The sequence below is a fragment of the Diabrotica undecimpunctata genome, chromosome 2 (assembly GCF_040954645.1).
Source record: "Diabrotica undecimpunctata isolate CICGRU chromosome 2, icDiaUnde3, whole genome shotgun sequence".
NCBI classification, from domain to species: domain Eukaryota; kingdom Metazoa; phylum Arthropoda; class Insecta; order Coleoptera; family Chrysomelidae; genus Diabrotica; species Diabrotica undecimpunctata.
The window spans coordinates 113,038,603-113,054,257 of NC_092804.1; the positions used below are offsets into that span (position 1 = coordinate 113,038,603).

At 32.8% G+C, this 15,655-nt stretch overlaps 1 protein-coding gene across 1 annotated transcript in view; it reads left to right on the top strand.

The window, feature by feature from the left end:
• Positions 1 to 15,655, top strand: part of LOC140433870 (neuroligin-4, Y-linked-like) — a 1,297,086-nt gene that overhangs the window by 254,874 nt on the left and 1,026,557 nt on the right. The gene's annotated exons all lie outside the window — the stretch shown is intronic.

The window sequence follows — 15,655 nt, forward strand, 5'->3', positions numbered from 1 at the left end:
TTACATGTAATTTTCAACAAACAATTTACACAATACCTACATTCTTAGCCTAATTGTTAATATGTTTTCTCTCAAGAACTATCCCTTTATTCGTTAAATAGTTGCAGTAAAACCGATGATCACGTGTCGCCAGCTTCCCATAACGGATTTTTAAACTATGTTTTTTTAAACTTTTAATAATAATCATTGTATCGGCATGTAAGTAATATTTATTTAATTTTATTTTTACTAAATTATTTTGTACTTACTTTTTTATTTAATTTATTTAAATTCATATTTAATAATTAGATACACGTAATATTGGCATAATTGCTATGTTTTCTGTACTAGACAGCACCACAATACGAGTTGTATAGCAGATTACAGTGTGCGTAACCAATCGTTGGTGGTAGAATAAATTGATTGCAAGTAGGTCTTATTCTCATTTCTTTTTACCTATTTGAAATGGACTCACACATGCACCATATTCAAGATTTGAATATATTATATAATATATTAAGATCTAAATATTATGATCTATTTTATACATGTTAATGTCGTGAAAGTTTCGTCAGTTTTTTATCAATGAAAATACTCTCTCAAATACAGCAGTATACCCTTTATTACCCTTTATTCATGTTCTAAATATTTGGAAACGAATTTTAAAGTTGTTTATTCGCACAAGCGAAACGACATTTTTGCAGCAACTACCCACCGAAAAATACTTGTAATTCGACTTAATCCGACTTGTTTAGCTAATAAATCGATGAGCACTTACGCGTGGTTGGAGGTTTTACTCGCCCAAAAAATATAGAATAAAGTGGATCGACTCGATCACATTACTTTGTAACGTAATAAACGTCACATTTTTCTTTTAATAATTATTTTATTTCAATTTCTTGTGAATTTATTTATTTAGTAAATTTATCTTTTATATTACTATTTTTGTTCTAAAAATAGTTGGCGTCCAATTCTTATTTCAATTCTTGAATCAACTAACTATTATATTTAATCCTTATTTTTCATTTTCAATCTTTATTTATTTCAGTTATAATTCATGTATTTGACTCCAGTCGGTTCTATGTCAGAGACATGGAACATATAAATTTCTATGCCTCACATCAATATACAGTATATCTGTTAGTTCGGAACTCCCAACTTTCGAAGGTAATTGTATTGTTACAACTTACTAATCTACTAGACAAAATCTTTGTCGTTCAAACAAGTTTAGCTACTAAACTACTACATTAACGAAATCAAAATTGTAACAGTGTACCAAAAAGTAAATTACTATTTTTATTAGATAGTTGGGGTTCACTGAAGTATTTTATTTTTATTAGATACTTCAGTGAGCACAGTATATCTTGACGACAAGAAAATCTTGGTTATTACATATACAGGGTGGTCCTTAAGTAATTGTACAAACAAAAACCGTAGATTCTGCACTTTAAAATATTACGATTTAAGCCAACTTGCTTTAATAAAATGTTGATATTAAGAAAGATACAGGGTGTTAAAGTGAAAATTTAAAATTTTATTTTTTGCTATAACTTTTACGTTTGTAAATATTTTTGGACAAAAATTTACTGTTGGATGATTTTAACTAAGATAAATTATAATTTTATACTTACTTTAATGTAACTAATAGAGGGCGCCACATATGCTACATATGTGGCATAAAATTGCGCTTAACTTTTTTGGTCTTTAAGTTAGCTCTATTTGTGTTAAAAATATTAAAGACACATTATTTTTACAAAGAAAAGGTATACTTGTTAGTAACCTGAAAATTCAACCGTTTTCAAGATAAATGCATTTTATAAGTCAGCTGCACATTAATTTTAAGTTTGATATTTGTGCGGTAAAGCACTGAATACTTGTAGATAAGCATAATTCATAGTTTATTTTTATTAAAATAACTTAAAGATGATAAGGTAACATCACAAAATGCTTTGTTATATGGGCTAAATGTTTTATTGGAGAAAAGATATTTCATCTTCTTCTTTAAGTGCCATGTCCGTATTCAGACGTTGGCCGTCATCATGTTTACAATTTCCCTTTGCTATCGCTTCTTAAGTTTCTATAATGGCGTTGTATTACTTTTTCTCTATTGTAAAATGCTAAAAACCCAAAATATGTGGTTTATGCAAGATGATACACAACCACATTCTAGAGAGAAGGCAGTTAAAACATATTTAAATACAACTTTTCTAAACGTTGGATTGGTCGTGGTAGTCATATTCCTTGGCAATGTGGTGAGATATTGATATAATTATTTAATTTATAAAAAATCCGAAAAGAATACTTATTGTTCATTACGTAAATTTTTTACAAATTTTTATTAGGACAAATAGAAACTAGAGCACAGGTATTAAGTAACACATATGTGTTCTGTTTCATAATACTTTTGCTACAAATCTAACCTGAAAGACTCAGCAATTTTACAAAAACATCATCGTTGTCATAATAACCGATATTGTTATAGTAATATAGTAAACACACAGGCAGTTTAGTTCAGCAGGATATTAGTTCATTAGTAAATCATAATAGTCCATTTGTTCGAGATGTAATTATAGTTACTCGTAAAGGTCGGTACACATATACGAGCCAAACGGTATGCATACGGTATGCGAACGCTATATTCGTTAATGTGTACGGCAGAAAAAACCGCTTGCGTACTGTTTCATCGTGGCTCGTCGCGAACCAAATTGTTGCGATTTATTTCACGACTTCAAAGGAAGCTCGTCTTTCAGTTTGGACGGCGCTTACTAGACGCAGCGAACATTTTTATTGTGTCATCAAATCGACATTGTATGAATGACGTGTTCCTTCCTAGAAAGACGTGAGAAAACAGTAAACTGATTATTGTACATATTTTTATTTTTGTTAAACAAGCAAAAACAGGAACCTAAATCAGTACTCAAATTATAAATAAAATGAATCATTTCGCACGTGTGTGTTCGTTGTTGGTTTGTCGCTTTCCATGGATCGAGATAAGTATGCGATCAGTACGATGTAGAATATTTTTCAAGGTCTGTACGCGTACGGTACGTATACCGTTCGGCTCGCATATGTGTACCCACCTTAAGCTGTAACGTATGGGGCGCATTAAAACAACGTGTCTATAAAAATCCCATAAACATTCGCAACCAACTATGGGAAGAAATAAATACTGCTGCAGTTTTTTTAGAACTAATGATGCTATTTAATATGAGACGATCTTTTATGGAATATATTGACAAATGAATTAAAGAAAATGGTGTACATATCGAACACTTACTTTGACAAAAAGTTATATTATTTAGTTTAACTATTTCTTACTTTGGTTTGTAAACAAAATGTTTTGATTATGACTTTAATTTAACGTAAAACGTAAAATGTTTGATGTAAAATCCTATTATTCTGTTATTTTGTCAAATCCTGTTATTAATTATCCTGCTGATATATTTATTTTATTTAATATTTCGTTAACTATTAACTTTAGTTAAAGGTATTTTATACCAAAATTCAGAAGTATTAATGTTTTTGTCTATTTTTTCTTCCTTGCGATTAAAATGCGATTATCTCGAAAACTATTGGGATTTAAAGTTATTAACAAGTATACCTTATTTTTGTTAAAATAATATATCTGTTATATTTTTTATCCCAAATATAGGTAACTTAAAGAGCAAAAAAGTTATGTGCAAATTTATACCACATATGTGGCATAAGTGGCGCCCTCTATCAGTTACATCAAAGTGTGCATCAAATTATAATTTCTCATATTTAAAAGTACTTAGTTGTAAATTTTTATACATAAATGTTTACAAACATGAAAGTTATAGCGAAAAATATAATTTTAATTTTGCACTTTAACACCCTGTACCTTTCTTAATATCAACATTTTATTAAAGCAATTTGGCTTAAATCGTAATATTTTAAAGTGTAGAATCTACTGTTTCTTTTTGTACAATTACTTAAGGACCACCCTGTATATAAAAAAAATTCACAAATTATTTTTATTTATAATATATCAATAAAGTATGAAAGTAGTAACTGTACATTAAAATAAAATTTCAAAATTTATTTTAAATTTTTTAAAAATCAGTATTTGTATTATAGGAGTAGAAGCTTGGACCTTAAACCGTTCATATTAAGCATACACTCATTTGAGTATATGCTTAATATGAACGGTGAATATGAATATACTATATGAATATAATATGTTTAATATGAATACTAAATATTTCCTGAATAAATAAGATTTTCAAAGTAAATATAGAGAAAACAAAATTTTTATAGGAGAAATAAAAGGGAGAAATATTTTGCTATCGACAAAACTGTGATGTCCTATTAAACCATGTTTTTTCTTAAATTTAGCCAACAGTAATTATTCACGTGTTTCCTTTATGCAATATTAAAACAACATTAATTTTAATTAAAAGAATTAAAAAGTCAAATACATTTATAATGAAACTAAATTTGGTAAATCTGGCAAGTAAGTTGCGTATTTACCACTTGTGTTGTGAAAATGAAATATATCTCGAAACATTATATGAAATTGTAGCCCCGTATTATCCTAAGGACGCCCGTATTATGTTAAGGACCACACTTCTGTGGAAGATGAATAACAGAAAACTTCTCTGGAAATACAAATTGATATTTATTTTCCTATCGCCAAGACTTACGTTTTGAAATATAAATAAGAAAAGTTTTAACAGCAGTTTCGTCATGCTATCTGAAACAATACTAAATCTCATAAAGCTCTTTTTCCTTTTTCGTTTTCTTACATTTTCCGCCATGTTAAACTTATTGTCTGTTTGTTCGTGGTTTCCTTTCTTAAAATGAAATGACCTTCTTTTAAGTGCCGCAGAAAGAACTTCTTTTTATTTTTAATTAGTGGTATTGTAAGAAGATATATATTTAGGATCCAGCGGGTTAAAATAAAGGTAGACTTCTTGGCGATCTTAAACAATTATTACAGACTAAATCAGATTATTATATAATTCCGACTTATATTACGATAAAAAATCGTTATTTTGTTTAAATTTATTTAAAATAGTATAAAAATTGCTAAGAAAATAATTAAATGAAAATTGAAATGAAAAAATGAAAATATTAATTGTTAATAATTATTATATTAAGTTACACCAGTTCAAATTATTATTACAAAAATATAATTATTATTATTTAATATTAATTAAGACTCAAAAACTGTTTACTTTTCCGTGAATATTTGCCAACTCAGAGAGACTGAAGAAAACATAGGACGAATATTCAGATGGAAATCATACCCCTTATCTACAATATTAAATCAAAAACACTTCAAACATCAATATAACGACTGGTATTGAGATACATGAGTCATAAGACAAATTTTTCAATAAAAATTGGCAAATTTATCTTTATTTTAAACGCCATGCAGTACAAACAATATCTGCTTCGCTAATTATAAATGACATGGGCGACATCCCTATGAAATCAGTCAAGACTATATCGATAATATAGCGTCGAATTATTGTTTAATATTAGAAAAAATGTTCCCTGAAACGGAAGGTTCAGTACTCGTTATTCAGGATCAGATTGTACCAACCAAAAATTACCTAAAATATATCGTCAAAGATCCTCAAGTCTAAAACGACAAACGTCAATAAAGACAATTAAAATAACAAAAATTTTGGTGGCCAAAAATTAAAATTGACGTGTTTTAAGATTGTGATGTGTGTGTAAAAGATAAAATCTTTTAGCAAAAGCCGCTATCGCTTTATTAAATTAAATGGCCAAATATATGGCCTAGGAGGACAAATTCGTTAAACTTCCCGTGCTCGAATCGGTATCAATAAAGTGTTATGATCATTTCGGCCTATCTCAGCCTCATCAGACACTTGGGCGATACAAATTCAAACTCGGAAAGTCCAACGAATGTCTCCCAAAACTTTACTACAATAGTAGTAGCTTACAAAGGCGCCACCTGCTTTGGCGGCCGTGAACGAAAACGATATGATAATATCGTTTTCTGTATCCTTTGCGCTAGGCGAAATGTGTAAAAGATAAAATCTTTTAGCGAAAGCCGCTATTGCTTTATTAAATTAAATGGCCAAATATATGGCCTAGGAGGACAAATTCGTTAAACTTCCCGTGCTCGAATCGGTATCAATAAAGTGTTATGATCATTTCGGCCTATCCCAGCCTCGTCAGACACTTGGGCTGATACAAATTCAAACTCGGAAAGTCCAACGAATGTCTCCCAAAACTTCACTACAACAGTAGTAGCTTATAAAGGCGCCACCTGCTTTGGCGGCCGTGAACGAAAACGATACTACGGAAGACGGTTGAACGGATGAACGGAAACGATATTATCATATCGTTTATTATCGTATTACTTCATAATTTTCAAATCAAAATATTCCGAAAACGGTACACAGTATCGAGTTTTACCAAGAGTACCTTTTTCGTGTAAAATTGAATGGTGTTTAAGTTTACTTGAAATTTTGATTAATAATTATACTCTTAAAAAAGTTATATTGACTAATACTTAGTACGATCCGTGTAACTAGCGCCCTCTATGAGAATCAGATATAAAAACAAATTCATGAGATGTATCAGATCATCAAAAAATGCCTAAATGGCGTCACAACAATTTTTTACTAAGCAAACCCCAATTATTTTTCAGTTTTTTACCTACCCTAGAGACGGGGTTACCTTTTTTTGAAATATCCTGTATAATAATTATCCAAAATAAAAAAGTCTCATAGAAAAAAATAAAATGAGGTTAATTTAAATTTAGAAAATATGTATATTAATTTAATAAATTTAATATGGCAAAATAAAGATAATACAGAATCTAAATTTAAATAATTTTTATGAATTAGTTTTTGTACCTGGAGAAAAGCTTTTCTTTTTTGATTACTGGTGGCTTTTCTTTATTTTTTATTTTTATATTGTTGGTACAAATAAGAATTATTGTAAGTCCATCTTCGGAAGCCTTACTTGCAGTAAGGCTTCCAAATCATTTCTTCTCTTAGGGTATAAGTTATGTTAGATAATTCTTTCGTCGAAATAAAAATAATCGCGACTCATCTGCGTTAAAATATCTAGCTGTGAGTATCGCTTCAATAAATTAAGCAGTTTTTCCTTTCAATAAGAAACCACTAAGTAATTTTCCCCAGCTGTTTCGTCACATATAAATTTGAAGCAATTATTTTGTCGCTTTCAAAATTTCTCAAGCCTAGAGAACTAAAGGCCTTCATATCAATGCTTAGTTCACTTAAAATTTCTACTGATTTTCTTTGAATAATTTTACTAGAACGAATATTATTTTTTAACCACAATTTACAAAGCAAATCGAAAATAATTTGATTTAATACAGCACGCGAGAAGAAATTACCGAAACACAAGTGAAATTGAAGAAGGTAATGGAAACATTATAAAAAGAGAAAAAGAAATAATAAGGACATAGACAGACCTATTTCTTATTATGTATATAAAAATGTCGTGGCTGGTCTGGCAGGACCAACCTGTCACTTCTGGATCAGCTTCATATAAACGACAGGCTAATAAAACAAGTAAACCGAGAATACCTAAATTACTTTAACCATAAAAACGGGAAGTATGCAACTATTGGTAGTAGAAGGAAAGGCAGAAAATGTTTTTAAAATCGCTTGATAAATAGGTTAACAGATAGTTTCCTCTACAAATTTTTCCAAAAAGTAAACTTTCATACACAAGGGTGTTATTGCTAGACAATACAAAACATAGGTCTCTACATCTTAAAAACTCACATGTGCATCATCAGCATATGACTGAAGCGATATCTTGACGCTCATAGGCGTGATTAGCATGCAACGTGTTAATCTGGATAATAATGAATGTCTTTATTAACCACGTTAAGCGTTACTAACAGACGTCTTGTTTTTAAGCTCATTCTATAAAATAGGTTGATTTAAGCTAATGATTTTGTAATTGAGTTAAAAATATTGTATATCCATATACAAATAAAAGTAAAATATTCCTGAATCTGACGCGGCATTTAGTATAATCAAATTGCATAATCCGCTAGCGGCAAAGCAGTGTCATTCAGTACTCCAGAGAGTCGATGAATAATTGGACATTGAATACAGGTTTATTAATTTGCATCCATTTGGACGTATGTGTTACTAATCAACGTTTCGTGGGCAGGTTGGTGAAATCTACATTTTTATGTTAAAGAACATAACATGATATTATGATAACACTTTTTGTGAATATTGTGTTTTAAACATATCATGTCATTTTTCGTTAACTTAATAGAAAACGATTATTTTAATCAACTGAATGGCATTTCAAACCAGTTGCAAAATGTATTTCTATTTTCAGAAACATTAAATTCATTAAACGTTAAAATCATCAAACGTTAGTCATAATATGTATTTAGTAGTAAAATATATTTCGATTTCCAGAATGTTTACACTCAATATAATTGGTAATAAACAGGGTGTTTCTATATTTGATCATCAACGCCCCGCTCACTTGAGCTTTCTTGTTAATAGATCGATTTTAATATACGAACATAACAACTTAAAGAGCTTAATTTTTCCTAATATAGGGGTCAAAAGTTTTAAAACAACATTAAAAATTTATTGCAGGTCCAGAAGGTTTATGAATATTTTTTAGGTCTAGTGGTTAATAAGACCTCTATAAAAATTAGAAATTGACAACAATTGACAACAAGTAAAGTTACCTTTACACAATTTAAATAGTAACGCGGTATAATGTTACTGGTAACATTATACCCCCCATTGGAACACATTTTATTCGTCTAGTAACATTTGCGTAATTTATTCCCTGTTGATAATAAACTGAGTTGGAGAGATTACGCAGCTCTGCTTGATACCGGCTTCTGTTCTGAAATTATTGGAATGTGTGTTATTGTACAGTTATTGTTTTCGTATGGACGCTTTATCAGCGGAATTAAATATTGGAGTGTCCCTATTTTGGCTGGTATTGACCGTAGATGCTGCCATTTCACTTTACCGAAGGTCTTTGTGTAAGAGACCTTCGGACTCTAACCTTCTACACCGGCTATCTGATGGCAATAAGGGCGTAGCTCGCTATTCTCAAGTGGAGGTGGGAGATTAAGTGAGACTTCTATTTTAACTTAAATGGATGTTAATTCGATGCCATGCAGATTTGCCTCACGGTCCACGCCTAAAGTAGACTACAACTCCAAACTTATCAAATTGTTACAGTACTAAATGAATGGTATATGAAACAAGGGAAATAAAACAAAACCCTATTTATGAATTATATAATAATATTAAGTAATAGCAGTAATAATAATAATAGTAATTAATCCCTGTGGAAGATTTTGTCAGTTCTTCTCTCAAGTGCGGTTCCCTGCTAATGGAAGATGGTTTCTGGGTATTTGTAGCACCGATATCCAGAGGGTAGCAGGTATACATACTGTGGAACAAAAACTAACACCTGGAAGTAAGTATAAAATGTAAACCCATGAAAATGGTGAATGATGATTTATGCTTAGGGTCGCTGCCTGGAAATCGCCAGGGCACGTCTGGAGCCGGCGCTGGACGTGACAACATGCGTGCGGGATGTTGGTGGCAGGGTGTTAAGGAGGCGAACGCATGTCATACAATTAGCAACACCCCAACAACAAGAAGAATTACAAGTGAGCCAAACAACAGCAGTAGCTCCATTCGCTGAAGGTGCTGCGCTGGAACATCAACCGGCACTTATTTAAGCGGGACGAGCGAGGCCGCGCATGAAATAGACTGTGTCTATAAACGAAAATATTTTGCGCTTCTATTGCAAGGTGACGAACCTTGGTCGAGAAACGATCGGCTATCGACAACATTTGTATGCCGAATTTTGCAGGGAGTACCCAGAGATTTAAGTATCTGAACAGCAAATAGCAGATCAATACAAGGTAATTATAAGAAATAATCTTATCCCAGAGACCAGAGTTAAACGGGACAAACTCACTTAGTAGACCACCGCTACCAAAAATAAACTCTTGTAGAAAACTAGGTGCGCTCTTACAAATTGTGAACACTGAAGTCCTACCCAATTATATCGTGGAAGCCCGTAATTAGAATATTTGCAAATGCTGATTTACTGTGCAGCAACAGCAATTGATAATGTTATAGATATTAAGATCAGAACACAACGGGGTACTATTGTCAAAAGAAATGATAGCAGAATTGCACCTTGGGAAAAATGGCTGCTAGGCAAAATTGAATCATTGCGTAGGGACATTGGACAAATAACGGAATACATTAGAGGAATAAGAAGTAAAAAAGAAGTTTATTTAGGCCGCCTAAGGAGATACAAAGTAAGCAACAACCGAAAATGCGACAATATACTTTTTAAGCTCAAAGAAGATTTTTTATAGGAAACTTAATTCCAGTATAGAAAATGAAAATAAATCATACCCAAGCCAAGAAGAAATTCATGAGTTTTGGGTAAATCAACTTTTAATGCCAGTTACTCATAATACCAATGCTGGATGGATTAAAGACACAACTGTCAACATTACAATAATATCCCTTTCGAATCCTTCACCGCCGAAGAAGTCTCAAATACTATCAAAGAGCTTCATAATTGGAAATCTCCTGGACCAGATGAAGTTAAGAACTTCTAGTTAAAGGAATGTTCATGAGTGTTTGTCAGTCTTGATTAATCATGTTATCTCTAATTCGCAGGAAATACCATCATCTTTTACATAGGGTCAGAGAACCACTTATCTAATACCAAAGAGTCAAAATAACACCCAAGATCCAACAAAGGATCGCCCAATTACTTGTCTTCCAAATTTGTACAAAGTAGTCACATCATGTGTAGCCCGGCGTATTTACCAACACTGTGTTCTAAACAATATCATAGAAACTTAACAGAAAGAATGCGCTAAAAGCGCCATGGGTTGCAAAGAACAACTTATCGTCATTTGTAAATAGGCATATACCAAAAAAAGAAACCTTTTTACTGCCTTCATTGACTACAAAAAGGCCTTTGATTCAGTGTCGCATATATGGCTTAAAGATATATTGAAATTATTTAAAGTCGATGATAATCTAGTGACCTTTTTAAAGCATATAATGGCAGAGTAAAAGACTATAATTCACCTTCAAATACCTGGTGAACCTAATATCGAAACTGAAGATATCCCAATTAACCGGGGTCTTTTCCAGGGGGGCTCTTTGAGTCCACTTTGGTTTTGTCTAGCGATGAACCCACTATCTCAGCTACTGAACTCCCACTAAATACCTCCCACTTGAAACCACCTAGATCAGATGCTCAAAACTGTAGAAACTTTCTCAAATGATATTAGTATGCATTTTGGACTAGACAAGTGCCGTATACTAAATAAAGTAAGAGAAAAGATCATAAACAAGAAAAAACAGCAGTAAGATAGTAGCAACAGAGATGGAATGCCTGCGAAGATGCTGCAGAGTAACAAGAATGGATAGGAGAAGTAATGACGAAATTAAGCAAAGAACATCAATAGAAACAGACATATTAACATTTATATAACAAAAAAGACTAAAGTGGTATGGCTATGTAAGAAGAACTAGCAACAACAGATGGATAAAGAAAATAACCGAATGGAGCCCCATAGGAAGGAGGAAAAGAGGACGACCCCGAAAATCCTGGAGGAACGAAGTAGACGACGCCATGAGTGATAGAGGCTAAACGATGGAGAATGGAACAACAGAGAGAGATGGAAACGGTTAAGCGAGGGAAGGCAGTGAATACTGTAGAATCCCTGAATATATATAGAAAAGATTTGGATATGCAAGATAGCCAAAACATCGAGGCAATGACAGAGATTTAAAAATACAAATCAGGAGACAATGGAAAATGGAAAGTACTCAGACAGTACCTATTATTATATCTACTACTGGTGTTATTCCCAAAAACCTCTTAGAGAACATTAAACAGCTAGGTCTAAACGAACATCTCTATAAGGCCATGTAGAAGGCTGTACTCCTCGCGACGTCCAGATGTGTACGAAAATTTTTGGGGGACATTCCAGCATACTAAGTCACGTAAGGCTAGATAACAAGGAAAGAGTTCCACTAGAGCTCAATCCTTTTGATACCCTAGGTATTTGGAATAAGTGAGTTTTCTCCTTAGAGGGAGTGTGAACCGTATGGCTAAATCTGTGATAATAAGTAATAAATTTAGCTCAGAATTAAATATAAAATAATTAGTAATAAAAAAAAAACACAACAAATTTAACATATTCTACAGCACACACAGTAACTAGTTGAGCAAAAGCGAATAGGGCTCCTTGCCAACAAAATTAATCGCAAGTTATAAGTGTGAGCTCAAGCGTAAACGCTGTAAAACATAAAACTGTAATAAAAAAACGAAGCACTGAAAACGCAATTGGTACTACTGAAAATTAAAACTAAAATTGGTATAGAGCTGCGAACATGAAGAAATTAACAAAGTACTTACAAAAAAACTAGCGGAGATATCCAGCGATATGTTCCCATGTCAATAACGTGGAGAAAATCAATGACGAAGAAGGTTACCACGAAAAACAACGTAATAAAAAAATGAAATTAAATAAAAATTCTATAAAGAGAAACATATTGGAGTATCTCCATGTATATTACGCTAACACATAAAGTAAAGGAACCTAAAATATCTCAAAATTACTTAAGAGAAATAACTCAATTTCTATAGTAACTCTCAATAAACAAAACTGAAAACTACGCAAGACGCAATATCTATAGCAGCAAAAATAAACAAATATTAAAATTATGGAAAATGCATGGTTCAATTTCTATAACAACCACAAATACCCAAAAATTAAAACCACAATATGACCACGTACTAACCTTTGGACAGAGGGTTTTAATCAGGGTAACATTACCAATATCTACTCTTCTACAACGTATATAATACCAATAACTACTGGCTACCCCTATCGGTTAGGTAGTTTAAGGCCTACAAATTACACTCAAAAGACATAACTCTTAGAGACCGCTAATACACAAAAATATTCTTGTATATCAACAATTATTGTAGTTCAAAAAATATATTACACATACCTGATGGTGGTATCTACTTTAGGATGGCTTCAAGAATTATTCCAATTTATAAAATAAAATTTGCCTACGGCAACACTTCAATATGCTCAAGTTCCATAACATACTCAAGCCGATATCTCCAACGAGGGTGTTCTATATAAAACCAATTGTTTGATAACTTATGTTTCACTTTCCACCAAATAACAAAAACGAATGTCAAGATGACGTACCGCAAGACAACCCTTGCCAGATTCAAAGGCTACTACCCAAATATTACTAATATGGGAGAAATTGGTACAACATATTTATTACAACGACTTTTGCATATTATGGGATAGTGGAGTAATCTTTTTGACAGAAATAATATTTTATTTAAAAGGTTGAATTTTTAAAACGTAACAAGCTATCCTATTTCAAGATAGGAATGGAAGGGGAGATTATCCAGCTATCGAACCAGTTTCCCAAGTTTTTTTGCAGATCAGATGCATAATTTTTACTTCTACCAGCATTTAAACTACTTTTTCTACATCTGTCTTAAGAATGTTGGCTTGTCCCCGTTCAGCGAACTTATCGTTATTTGTATTCGGAGTATCATCTACATAAAGTCCTTAACAATATTTTCTTTATACCCCCGCAATCCCTTACTTACCAATTGTATAAAAATAAAGAGGACATTCAGGACTGTTAGAACTATAGAGGTATAAATTTTAAGTCGCACACAATGAAAATTTGGGAGATAACTTTGGAGCGAAGGTTAATGTTAAGGTAAATACATCGATTTGAGAAGAACAGTTTTGGTTTATGCCAGAAGGCAGGACAACGGATGCCTTGTTTGCTTTGACATAGTTAATAGAGAAATACAGCGAGAACAAATGAGAGCTACATTTATTATTTATCGATCTTGAAAAAGCGTACGACACAGATCCCAGACTAGAACTATAGAGATGTATGAGATAGAAATCGGTTCCTGAGAAGTAATGTAAATAAGGCTCGCGAGGAATATGTATAAGGGGGCATACACCAAAATAAGGACTGCTGTCGTATTGAATTGATTGAAAGGAGGTGGCCTTTCGGCCTATTCCACTGCCACCTTTTCAGATCTATTGTGGTCCTCTAGTCCTAGATAACATTATCTAGTCTAAAACTTCAACCACTGCAACCTTAACAGATGAGTCAGCTTCGATGAAAGTCACACCTTCGGTTCTTGGCCTTTTCCCTTTGCGTTGGCTTTCAGGTGGTGTGTTTCCGTCTGACCTTAGCCTTTTTGGGCCATCGATCTTCTGGGTTTGTATTACTTTTGTCATGGCCTCTAACGGCTTTTACGGCATCACCAGCCTACTAATTTTGGCTTTAGAGACGCCAGATAGCTTTGTAACCCTAATTTCTTCATCTGTCATGAGATCAACGTCTTTCAACGCTGTTACTCTAACAGCCTTTTTGTTTCCTTGCCTATTAGCTTGGGAGATTTCTTTAGAAATTCCGGGCCTTTCGGCGTTCGGATTTTCTTCAGCAGCTCCCTGCCCTTCGGCTTTAGGAACTGTGATTTTGGCTCTGGAGTTCCCTGGCCCTGCTTGCAAGGGTAAGGTCTAAATACTAAGCGGTGTGACCTGTTGCCCCAAAGAAACCGTGTCACTGTTACAACAGTGCCTTACAGCCTTCACCACAGTGTCTCACCGCTTGGCGTAAGGATTTTTTATCGACTATCTAGTTTAGATCCGCTGAGTTTAGTTTCAACAGGGCCACCACGTGAAGGGTGCAATCAAAGATTGATTACACACCCCCAATCATTGTTGAGGGTACCCAGCGGTCTTGGGATAGTTTAAGGAGGTGCAAAGTCCTAAGACTTTCCATGCAAAACTTATCACCTGAGATTTGTTCTTTTTCCGCTCAGCTTTACGCCGATTAGAAGAAGAGCACATCCCCCGGCCCCATTTTGGATACTATTAGAAGGAACAGAATCAGAAACGATTTGATTAGCGAAAGATTTGGAGTGACTACAGTCGTAAAAAAGATTCAAGAACAATGACTGCAACTACTTAGTTGTAGTCAGACGTAGAGATGAAAACTATGTGGAACGAAAGATAGATCTGTTAGAAGTTAATGAAAGTAGAGAAAAACCGAGGAGAAGATGGAAGGACTGTGTGGCAGAGGAATTAAGAAAGAAAGAAAGATTTAGGTAAAAGAACCGATGTACAGAAATAAGTGACGACGAAGAGTGAGGAACAGCGACCCCTGATGAGGAAGAAAAAGAAGATATGTCAATATAAATGTAAATATTGGTTTGCTTTTGATCTGAATTATCAAGTGTTAGTTAATAATTTCAAGCATATGTTTATAAGAACAGTATTAAACATATTTTTCTGCAGCCGTCCCAAAAACTAAACTTCCAGAAATATTTATTAAATCAAAAGTTCCACTTTACACAAATCGTACCGAAAGCAATTATTTTAGGAACGATTTTTTTCACTTTTGAAATAATTTTTTTACTTTTGGAACAATTTTAAGTATTTTCGTAGGCTGCCTTAACCAGTAATTGTTATAATTGTGAAATTAATACGCATATTATGTAATGTATTTTAAGAGCAGTTGTTATGTTTTATGATATTTATAATTTATCATAAAAAGTCCATGGGTAATGTATTCATTCGCATTCTTTTTAACACAGT